This window comes from Aquarana catesbeiana, linkage group LG01, assembly GCF_042186555.1.
Source record: "Aquarana catesbeiana isolate 2022-GZ linkage group LG01, ASM4218655v1, whole genome shotgun sequence".
NCBI lineage: Eukaryota > Metazoa > Chordata > Amphibia > Anura > Ranidae > Aquarana > Aquarana catesbeiana.
Window position 1 is genome coordinate 128,779,641 of NC_133324.1, and position 12,690 is coordinate 128,792,330.

General features: G+C 40.7%; 1 protein-coding gene across 1 annotated transcript in view; it reads right to left on the bottom strand.

Annotated features, from left to right (window-relative positions):
• JMY (junction mediating and regulatory protein, p53 cofactor) overlaps positions 1-12,690 on the bottom strand; it is a 119,744-nt gene that overhangs the window by 82,382 nt on the left and 24,672 nt on the right. The gene's annotated exons all lie outside the window — the stretch shown is intronic.

The window sequence follows — 12,690 nt, forward strand, 5'->3', positions numbered from 1 at the left end:
CCTTGCCGATGCAATATAACTACCTCGTGTCTTGTAGCTGTGCTCAGTCTTGCCATGGTGTATGACCTGTAACATGAAACTGCCTTCCACAACCTCACCTTAGTAGCAGAGTTTGGCTGTTCCTCACCCAGTTTAAAGCCTCCTACACAGCAGTGTCTGTTTCAGTTAACGACCGTTTCAACCTACATATGAAATTGATGATCATTAGCACCTACTTGGTATAATTGTATAATCATACACCTGACTCTAATCCTACAAAATCCCTGACTTAGTGCAAGTGTACAAGAGTGAAAGAATTGATGCTGGTTAGAAGCCAAAAGAGTAGTCACATCAAATAATGATTTGAGTTCGATTTTTCTTCTGTTCGCTCACTTTGAATTTTGTTACTTGCTAAAATAAACATTTAAAATATAATTTGTTTCTTCACACCTGCCTAAAACTTGTATATATATAATTTATTTTAAAAAAAAAGTTTGTAGTTTGTCTTTTTATGCATTTGGCAGTGATCACAGCCAAAAGACATAATGCAACATATCCAGATTACCAACTGCTTCAATGCACGTTAGCAGCTGTGTTTACATGTGCAAATCGAAGCTATATATAACCTTACCAATTTGCATAAATATAAATATGCTTGGCTTTGGGATACAAAAGCAAAACTGCCTTAGATAACCATTCCAGAATGTTACATGTGAAGATCAGACAAATTCTCAAGAAATGCTGTAATTGTTAAGGGAACAGAATTGTGAAGCTTCATGGAAAGCCACCAATTGCACAGGGAACGACATCATGGAGATTGTCCAGCAACATGAACTGACAAGATCAGTGAGCGGGAAGAAGCAGCACAGAAAATGACAGAATTATTAATTACACTTTTTGGGTGGCAGAGAAAACACACAGCTGAGCTCTTTGTCAGCCCAGCATGATGAGGACAAGGATTTAAATAGGGTTAAACCTATTCACTCATCATCTATGCCAAACGCTTCTTACCTGAAACTGCTCCTCCCTAAAGTGTTTCCAGGTTTTTTGTTTTTTCCTATGGTGCTCTGACCTCAAGGCCAACTAAGGTGGTGGCAAACGGGCCATTATGGATCTGGTGGAGCTTCTGCTCAGGATGATTTGTCAAGTTTTTGGGGCCTGATCCTTAAACAATCATCATGAATATCTGTTTTTTATTTGTTGAATTTTTCACATAAATATATGCCTTTTTAGCCACAACATTTTTCAAACCTTTTTTTTCTTTGTAAAGTTTTTCTCATATACATACAGTATAAGTGTTACTAAAATACACAAATAAGCATCCCAAATGTCTTGTAGATGATGGAGATAAACAATCCAGACTTTTTTTTCCACCTAAAAAAAACTACAAATTTTTTTCAAACTTCTAATCAAAAAAAAGTGAAAGCGGGAGATTAAAGGGGTTGTAAAGCTTCACTTTTTTTTTTTTTTTAAATAACAAACATGTTATTGTGCAGCTCGTTTTGCACACAGTGGCCCCGATCCTCATCTTCTGGGGTCCCTCGGCGGCTGTCTTGGCTCCTCCCCGCATCAGCTAGCCCCCTCTGGGAAGCGCTCTCCCCAGGGGGTTAGCTTGGGGGCGTGCTCCCGAATCCTGTATCCGGCGTCCATAAGCCGCCGACTACAGGACTCGGCCCCGCCCCCGCGTCATTGGAGTTGATTGACAGCAGCGCGAGCCAACGGCTGCGCTGTTATCAATCTATCTAATGACGAGCCAAGAACAGCCGAGAAGATCGGGCCGACATCAAGCGCGTTCTCGACGCGGGACTTTCGAGGGCTTAGGTAAGTAAACGGGGGGCTGGGGGGCCTGCAATTGCTGAATATTTTTTCGCCTTAATGCATAGGAGGCATTAAGGTGAAAAAACATGAACCTTTACAATCCCTTTAAAGGCTAAACCCACCACGTTTCATGTTAGAACCACATTCAAGGCTGAACACGGTAAAAGAACCACCACTGCAGATGGACTTGTAGTTATCAATTCCTGCACTCGTAGTCCTTTGACATTTCCTACAGATCTCAAACTGAAAACCTGTAACTTCTTGTGTACCGGGCATTCCTTCCTGGGTGCATACAGCCTTAAACTTTAGTACCACTTGGTACACCCTCCAAGAAATTAACCTTCAAAGTGATATTAAAGTCTTTTTTTTAATTAATACCAAACATGTTATACTTACCTGCGCTATGCAGTGGTTTTGCACACAGCAGCATAGATTCTCCTCTTCTGGGGTCCCTCCCTCTTACCGAGAGCCCCCGCAACAAGCAGCTTGCTATGGGGGCACCTGAGCCACTGCTCTGTGAGTCCATTCAGACACACAGCCGCGGCTCGGCCCATCCCCCCCTCATTGGGTCACTGAGTTTGATTGACAGCAGCAGGCACCATTGACTCAGCCAATCAGGAGTGATAAACCTGAACAGCTGAAGCTCTTGTGCAACATCGCTGGCTAGAGATGGGGCTCAGGTAAGTATTAGGGGGGCTAATGCACACTGAAGGTTTTTTATCTTAATGCATTAAGATGAAAAACCATCTGACTTTAGAACCACTTTAATTGCCATTTTAAGTTGTGTGTGTGGTGTGTGTGTGTGTACCAAGGCCAAACATTCCGGGGCACTTTTGATCAGGGCCATTTGGGTGATTTCTGTTATTAGGATATAAAAAGAAGCCAAAACAACTATGTGATAATACATTGCTTCATATGATCACTATCCTTAAATAAAAGACAGTTTTTTGGCATGATCACTCATATTTTCCAATATCAAAATTTCACTATTTGTGCCAGGGTATGCAAACTTTTGAGCAACACACCCACACTTATTTATTTTTGCATGCAGTTTGAGTCTGAATGCATACAGTTGCATACAGTTTGAGGCCTAAAAATTGTTAGGAGATTTCTATAGTGAAGGATAATTTTTTTTGAACCACTTGCCGCCCACCCACAGTCAAATGACGAAGGGGTGTTCCGGCTGTCGTTCTGGGACAACGTCATATGACGTTGTCCCAGAATGGTTGCTCTGGAGGCGAGCAGCGATCGCGGCTCCGCCGGGTTGCTAGGACATGGCGCGGCCCCGATCTCTGTAAAGACAAAGAGATGCCGGTAATCTGCGCGCCTCGCATCACACTGACAGAGTGTGTGGCGAGGAGAGAATCAGCAGCATCTCCTCGCATGTGACATGTACACATGTAATCAGATTACAATAGCTCCACCAGTGCCAGCGATCACTCCCCACCAGTGCCCAATAGTGCCAGCAATCAGTTCCCATTCATGATGCCAGTCAATGCTGGCTATCAATGACGCCTATCAGTGCTGCCCATCACTGCTGCTCATAAGTGTTGCCCATCAGTGCCACCCAATGCTCATGAGTGCCACTAACCCGTGCCCACCAGTGCCACCTATCAGTGCCATTAAGTGTGGCATATTAGTGCCTCCTCATTAGTGCCCATAAGTACCACCTCGTCAGTGCTCATAAGTGCCCATCAGTGCAGCCTATCAGTGCCGCCTCATCAGTGAAGGAGAAAAATTACTTATTTACAAAATTTACTGACAGAAACTAAAAACTTTTTTTTCCCAACTTTTTTTTTTTTTTGTAGCGAGTAAACAAAAAAAAAAACAGCAGTGATTAAATACCACCAAAAGAAAGCTCTATTTGTGTGAAGAAAATGATAAAATTTCACACAGTTACAGTGTAGCATGACCGCGCAATTGTCATTCAAAATGTGACAGCGCTGAAAGCTGAAAATGGCCTTGGCAGGAAGGGGGTTGTAAGTGCCCAGTATTGAGGTGGTTAAATTATATCTAATATTCTATCAGAACTCCCGTGAATCTTCGGAATGTCCCGTTTTCAGCTATTAGCCAGCACAACTCTAAGGCCTTATACAAATCACAGTAAGAAGAAATGAGCTTGTCACATCTAAGACTTATAGAGTTAATTAAATTTGCGTATCTACATTGAAAGCCTCCATTACATGTTAGAATTTCCTTCCAACACTGAACACCTATAATGACACGCTTATTTTTCAGGCTTTCTTCATTTCTAAGATGTAAAAGAATTTTAATTCAATATGCCATTCTGAAAAATCTTGCTTGTGTTGTCAACCTGAATCCAAAAGAAATGAGGAAATGAGACATCAAAGGCAATAACTACTTGACACAACTAGGACAATCCTAGTAAGGCCCATATTTCTTACATAATGAGATTACAATATGTATCTTAGGGGAGACAAAATCAAACGCTGCTAGATATCATGTGAAAATAAACAAAATCAGTCTTTGATGAAAATGCCATGAAAAAAATAATGTCATCTGACAGAGATAGAAGAAACAGAAGTGTGATATCAATATAGAAAGCCCCTCTCCTCAACATTCCGTTGATAAGAATATCTTTCTTCTTTTAACTGTGAAATACAAAAACAATCCCACTTTAAAGTGGTAGTAAACACTTGCATACACCCAGCAAAGTGACTGGCCTCAGGTGGTACGCAGCGTAGAGATTAAACAGATCCTCCTATATAAGTTGTACCTGTTTATCTGCAGTCTTCGCTACATTCAGCCAAAGTGCAGATTTTATAAAGCTTGTCTGAGCTGTCAGAAAACAGGGCGGAGAACTGAAAATACACTCTGCAGAGCTCAGTGAGAAGAAGTCTGAGAGCTGATTGGAGGGACAGGACAGACCTCCTTCATAGAACAGAGCTGAGGCTGTCAATCGGCTCTTAATTGAAACACCTACACACTATAGAGCAGTGATGGTGAACCTTGGCACTCCAGATGTTTTAGGACTACATTTCCCATGATGCTCAACTACAGTGCAGAGTGCATGAGCATCATGGGAAATGTAGTTCCAAAACATCTTGGGGGCCAAGGTTCGCCATCACTGCTATAGAGGGATATGCTCTGTTCATATTTCATGTCTGAGGTTTACAACCACGTTAAGTAAGCCTGCCACTGCAATATTTTGAAATCTAAATGTTTTCTCAAATTTAGGCCATAAATGTATTCTGCTACATATTTTTGGTAAAAAAAAAAAAAAATCCCAATAAGCGCATACCGGTTGGTTTACGCAAATTTATAGGGTCTACAAACTTTGGGATATATAATGGCATTTTTATTTATTTTTTTTGGCCGTGGCGGCAATCAGCGACTTATATCAGGACTGCGATATTGCGACAGACATTCTGACACAACCTCATATCCTAAAAAAAAGTCCTACATGTTCTATGGGAGGGAGTTTCTCCTCCCATCCATTGTTTTTCTACTAGTGTATACTCAGGATATGGATATGATGTTTGTCCCTAGAACTAGTTAATCACAAAATAGTTACCAATACAATGATGAGTGCTAAAAATATGCACTGTCACTGTACTGACACTGCCTTGGAAGGGGTTAAACAGCTAGGATGATCAAAGGGTTAAAAAGGTGTGCCTAGCCTGTGTTTGTGTACTGTATGTGGTGCTTTTCCTAAAGGGAAGCGATTGATTTTATTCCCTGCTTTCCAGGGTCACAAAATCCAGCACTTCCCGTCAGGACGGTGCTCTGTCTTTTTTAACGATCTGCGGACATACATTGGTTGTTACCCACTGAACGGCTTCTGTTGTAACAAATCACAGCAGAAGCAGTGCACACCCCCTAGGCGGATGTGCAGAATGACATATATGTACACATGATTCTTCACAGAACATTTGTTCGCCTTGTAGCAGTAAATCTGCTTGCTATGGGGCGGTTGGCAAGTGGTTAAGAAAACCCTGGCTATAAAAAAAAAAACAAAAAACCCCAAATCAGTAATTCAGAAAGTGGCACCATCACCTCCCGAATGCCTGTCAGCCCTGTACAGCTCTCTGAAAAGCAAACCACCGCAGATCCCTTTTTAGAACTAGTGCAAGTGTAAACAAGCCCTAACACACAGTGATAAGATTACCTCTAAATTTTAGGATTAAAAAAATAGCACACTCCATACAGAAGTGAAAAAGAAGTGCTGCTAAGAACAAATGCATCAAACTCCTTTTAGATTTTCCAGCTTTAACAAATTTTAGACACCATAATAAATGAAGTAAATCATTGACCCAGAAACATGTAGATCAGGAGTTCTGACATCACTTATGGCATCAGTAACTCAAGACCATTGAAGCCACAGACAGGCAGGAAACCAGCATTTTCAGAAAGAGAGAACACCCAACAAAAGCAACCCTTCCAAAAAAGTGACACAAATATTAAACGGAAATGGAAATGTATTGAAAAATATTGTGAATAGAAAAAGAAATGGTCTCCATCACATTATCAAAAAAAAAGGTTCTTTATAATAAAAATGATACAAAAAAAAAGAAGAAGTACTATAATAATCAAACAATAAGAAATATAATAGAACGCAAATCATAAGAAATCACCACCATGAACTTGCTGTATAAAAACTGAGCAAGGTTGTTCCAGACAACCACACATGGCACACACATATACCATAGCACCGACTTTTTAATATACTAGATCCATATATGCTAGGAAGTATCAGTGCTGAACACCGACAATAGAATAATATTCTTCAGTGGGCAAAAACTGTTTGTTATCATTTTTCACAGAATGTATGAAAGTTCTTTTGTTATCCTTAGTCCCTTTACGCGGGTAGAACAATGTATCATTTGTGATCCAGACAGACCAGCATTTTACTTTTAAATGGTGTGTTCATCTCAATCAAACACACAGGCTGAGATCACTAAAGCAGTCCATACACGGTCGAATTTCGAACAAATTTTCTTTTCAAAATCAGAAAGGTTGTTTTTTTGTGATCCGATGATGCCACCATTGATTTTCGAAATTCAGCCGACCAAGCCTTCAATTTCACCTCATGTTGCTACAGAAAAGAATTTTCGTGGGAGGGAATCTTTTCTCGCACAATTCTCCCATCATTGATTAGAAAATCGTTTGTTTTTCTAAAAATTTCCAACATGTCCGATTCCTCAAATTTGGTTGCCACATGAAAATCGGCCGTTGCTGCAGCCCACTAATGGTGCGAAATTCGTACGATTTTCGAAAGAAAATTCTTTCGAAATTCAAACCGTGTATGGCTGGCATAAAGCAGATCTGGCAGTGCAGCACTGCACATATTAGGTATACTAATAAAGAGGCAAAGTTTTCCAAAGTAATACTTATGCAGCGTACACACGGTCGGACTTTTCGACCGGACTTGTCCGACAGACGCCGAGGGACCAAATCCGGCGGACAATCCGATCGTGTGTGGGCTTCACCGGACCTTCAGCGGACTTTTCCAGTCACAAATCTGACGGACTTTAGATTTGGAACAGGCTTCTTTACGTCATAACTCCGCCGGACCCAGAAATCCGCTCGTCTGTATGCTAGTCCGATGTACAAAAAAAACCCACGCTAGGGCAGATATTGGCTACTGGCTATCAACTTCCTTATTTTAGTCCTGTGTACGTCATCACGTACGAATCTGTCGGACTTTGGTGTGATCGTGTGTAGGCAAGTCCGTTCGTTAGAAAGTCTGTTGAAAGTCCGCCAAAAGTCCGTCGAAAGTCCGTCAGACGGCTGTTGGACTTTTGTAGCTGAAAAGTCCGACCGTGTGTACGCAGCATAAGGCTCAGTTCACATATGTCCGGCTACAGTTTAACTGTGATTTTTAAAAGGGGTCTGGTTCGCTTTCGTTCACTGGTTCAGGTGTGAATTTTCACTTGAAATCGCACCAGAACCATGAAAAACCATACAGGAGACTTTTTAAAAAACTGACTGTTGACAGCTTGGACATATGTGAACCGGCTCATTCATAGAAAGCATGGATCAGAAGTGGTTCAAAACGCATCCAAATTTTCATATATGTGAACTGAGCATTAAAGGAGAAGTTCATCTTTTGGAACATGTTACACGTTCCACCTGTATTAAGGGTGGTACATATAACATGTTCCAGCTCCTGCCATCAACCCCCCCCTCAGTGTGAGAGTAGGCGGGGAATCTTCTGCTCCACCTGCTGTCACCTTTTGAAAGGAGTGCGGCCGTGCGGGGCTCCACCCACATATCTTCATCACTCATTCAGTTTTCTGTGAAAAAAATTAGACATCCAATGCAGGCTGACGGCTTGTAGTTCTGAATGAACTGCGAGGGTGCTCATGCCCTCTTATAGTTCATTCACAAGCCCTGCAGCTTTCAGTCAGCCTGTATGAAAGTAGTAAGTAAAAAAAAAAAAAAAAAAACGCACTTTTTTTGCAGAGCATTTTTTTTCCTGCAGCAGCTTGGAAAGCATCGCACTTGTGATTAGTGGAGATGGGGGGCAATGCCAGGCTTCTACAGACAAGCCCTGCAGCTTGGGTTTCAAACAGTCAGCCCGTATGAAAGTACTCTGCTTAAAACCCAAGCTGCAGGGAATGTCTGCAGAAGCTTGGCATTGCCCCCCTCTTCCACTAATCACAAGTGCAATGCTTTCCAGGCTGCTGCAGGAAAAAAATGCTCTGCAAAAATTTGTGCGTTTATTTCTTTTTTTTCTGAAAAAGTGAACTTATCCTTTAAATACAGAGGGATCCTAATCCGAGTTACACATGTTGATGAAACCAGTCAGTGGTTTGCTTGTACATCTGGCACACATGCCATTTGTAGTTGACTGCCACTACTCTAAATGTACTGAAATTGCCTGAAATTTTATATAGTTGTACAGCTATTGGGGTCCAGCACTAATGAGTAGTGATTGATTACTCTGCCTCTTGCATTCCTTGAAAAGTGTGTGTTTTCTGGGGATGGCCATGTGGAGGGGAGATGATAAACTCCAGGGATGTACTGCACTAAGTACAAACCTGCAATCACAGATACAATGGTCGGAAATCCACAGGCTGTACAACTAGTGCATGAAAAAAGCATACTTTTACAAGTCCATGGTGGTGGGTTAGTACGATTTGTTTTATATTATATCAGTTTTTCTATAAATGGTTTGTGATATCACATTTTTTAATTATATGATAAAAATATTTCTATTTTTAATAACACAATGGGAACCATCTCTCTTTCTAATTAGAATATTTTCATAAAGAGACCAGCAATGGCAGCCTACATAATACTTGAAGACACTCTAAGCCTGGGTGCACAATATTGCGAACACAATCGCATGCGATTTGCAACCGCACTGCTGTGCCGATCATTTGCGATGTCTGTGCAATGCAAGTTCAGCCATACAGCTGTATGGCTGAACTCGCATTAAAATAAATAAATAAAGTGCAGGGACTTTTTCCCCACACTGGAATCGGATTGCATGGGTGTTCATATCCTATTTCTGCCTGTTGTTGATTTTGACAGGCTGCTGGCAGTGGACTGTACACACCACCTGTACAACATCAGGCCTAAAATGTGTTTGTTTTCCTTGTCAAAAGAAGTTTATTGAGTATACAATGTTATAAAGATACATAAAGTAAGTTTACAAGGATCTATAAAGTAAGCTCATTGTTTTACAGTAGGGTTTATATAGGTAAAGATCATGAAATTTCAAATATTAAACATTGGGTTCACGTAAACCTAAATTAAAGATATATATCATTTCCTTAGTTACTATTGTAGGTATTTAAATGATTTATACCTACTATACATATTGTTTACAAGTAGAGTGTATATAGGTCAAATAAATTCTGATAATGAGCTTTAATCGTAAGGTGGAGAAAAGGAAAGAGAAAGAAGAAAAAGGGTTGAAAGGTAGAGGTATGGTCCACAAAAATGTGTTTGTTTTCAACTATAGCTTCAATTTAGTATAAAGATGTCAAATGTGTTAAAACACTCAGCAAGTTTATAGTTGCAGGACAAAAAAATAAATATAGAAGTGTTTTCCCTTCCACATTCCCATCCCTCATTGTTACTTGTAATGCAGCTGCTGCCAAGTCTGCCAGCATTCCTCGAGCAGAGGGCACACCCCAGCATGGCTGCAACTAAGCAGCTCATGATACCAATGTAAACGGCAGCATTTAAGTATCTTGGAATTAGGCTATAAACAGCAGCTAGCTACCACTTACATAACTATTAATAATATACACCACACAGTATGGCACATTTCAATACGCAATTACGTAATTGTATTCTAATCAAGAACATACAATATATTTCTAGGGTATGTGTTACCATATACATCAGGCTTCATCCAGCCTATTGAAATGCATTAGAAAATACTATGAAAAAAAAAAAAAAAGTGTCCTATTAAATTAAAATGATATGCACTTCATAAAATTTCAATCAAACCGACATGATTCAGTGCTCATAATTCATACAAACTAAAAAATAATCATCATCCATACAAAAACAAACAGTTAAAAACGCAAGTGTCCAGTTTAATTATATGTAAAATTTGATATAGGCATGTAGTCCATATTAGACCAGATGTGAATTAAGTGCTCCCCGTGCGAATAAACATCAGTAGAAAAAGTGCTAAGTGCTCCTTAACCACTTCCCGACCATGATATATATGCGTTTCTGCACTTCCACCTAGGGGGGCGCACGCACCACCGCAGGCCGCTTATGCTGTGATTACGCAAGCCGTTCTGCGGATGCTGGGCAATGGATGTCCACCGGCACCCGCCAATCGTCGGGCAGAGACACAGGAGAGAGGGAAAGTGATGGATTTTGTGTTCATGCAAACCAAGGAATAAATTCCATCACTTCCCCTAGTAAAGGCAGCCTTTGATTGCCCAAGATGTCCAACTCCTTTCCAGTCAATGCCCTTAGTACAGGGACAGTGCATATTTTTTAGCACCGATCACTGGCTCCCGCAAAGTGTCAGTGTCCAATTGCCTGCTGCAATATCGCAGTCCCGCTATAAGTTGCTGATAGCCGCCATTACTAGTATTTAGGGAAAAAAAAAATAAATATATATATATATATATATATATATATATATATATATATATATATATATATATATATATATATATATATATATATATATATATACACACACACACACACACACACACATACATACACATATATATATATATATATATATATATATATATATATACACATATATACATACATACACATATATATACACATATATACTCACACACATACTTTCATACACACACACACCATAGTTTGTAGAAGCTATAACTTTTGCGCAAACCAATCAATATATGCTCTTTGGAATGTGTGTGTTTTTTTTTAACAAAAAAACATGTAGCAGAATACATAGTGGCCTAAATTTACAAAGAAATTCGATTTTTTAAAAACATTTTTATTGGATATGGTTTTATAGAAGTAAAAAAACTCTTTTTGGACAAAAAAAAAAAAAATTGGCGGTCTGTTTTGTTTATAGTGCAAATTTAAAAACTGCAGCAGTGATCAAATACCAGCAAAAGAAAGTTCTATTTGTGGAAAAAAAAGGACATATTTGGGTACAGCGTTGCATGGCCGTGCAATTGTCAGTTAATGTAGTGCTGTATCGCAAAAAATGGCTTGGGCATGAAGGGGGGTAAACCTTCCGGAGGTCAAGTGGTTAAGCAAAAGGGGCCTCTTACCAGACCAAAGCAATCTCGAGTTACAGAGATCAAATCCGCTTGTGTGTCCCAAAGAAAATGTTGGCACTCTCACTGTCAGACCCCCGGGGTAATTGGATGGAATGAAATGGTATAATCTTAATTCAGAAAAAGCAACCACTCCCAGCATCTGGCCTCAACCAATGAGGTATTTCAGTGCAGACCGCTGCACCTCCTGGCTCCCGCCCTGCTGTTTACATTGGTGTCCTTTAGTGCTGTAATTTTACATACAGCGTGCCTGTGTAATAGCGGCCCGGGACCTGAGACCAGGAGGTGTAGAAGATCGGCACTGAGGCACACTGTACAGCAGTAAAGTACGGGCAGAATGAAAAAGGAGGAAACAAATGTGCTGCATGGGGATGAATTGGCTCTGTTCAATGGCACGGAAGAGGACACAGTTGTGGGTTTGATGGCACTGAAGGGGACACAGTTGTGGGTGGAGGCACTAAAAAGGGGACACAGTGGTGGTGGTGGTAACTATGGCACTGAAGGGTACACAGTTTGGGATGGGGAGTGGTCGTGGCACTGAAGGGGGAACAGTTGTGTGGGGTTATGGTACTGAAGGGGACACAATTGTGGGGGTTTGATGACACAGTCATGAGGGGGGATATGATGGCACTGAGGAAGACACAAGTTTGCGGCGGGGGCTCCGATGGGCACACAAATGTGCGGGGCTCTAAAAGGAGACACCAATTTGCGGAGATTCTCTTGATAGGTGATGAGGACACAAATGTGTGGGGGCTACGATGCAGGTAAACACTGATGAGTGATAGGGACATAAATGTGCGGGGACACAGATGTAAGGCCCTAATGCACACTGGAATTTTAACCAGCTGTAAGAGGAGGATACATCTAGCCCCGCTTCCAGCAGCCCGGCAAATTTTATTCTATTCCGCTGCTGCGGATTTAGAAATATTTTCTGTACTGTATAGCCGCGTGCATGAAGCCTAGACAGTAGGGATGAGTGCCAGACTCTCAAATCAGGCAAAATTGGCAAACTGCATATTTTTTGGATAATTTTTATTGATGTTTTTGCACACTGTCTCTCTATGATGTCTGTTTGTGAAGTATGGTGGCATCTACATTGACTCCTCTGCTATTGCAACAGCTGTTCCAGTTTTTTGCAATTATAGCCATCAATGAATTCAATTAGTAGGTGGAGCCTTTGTTA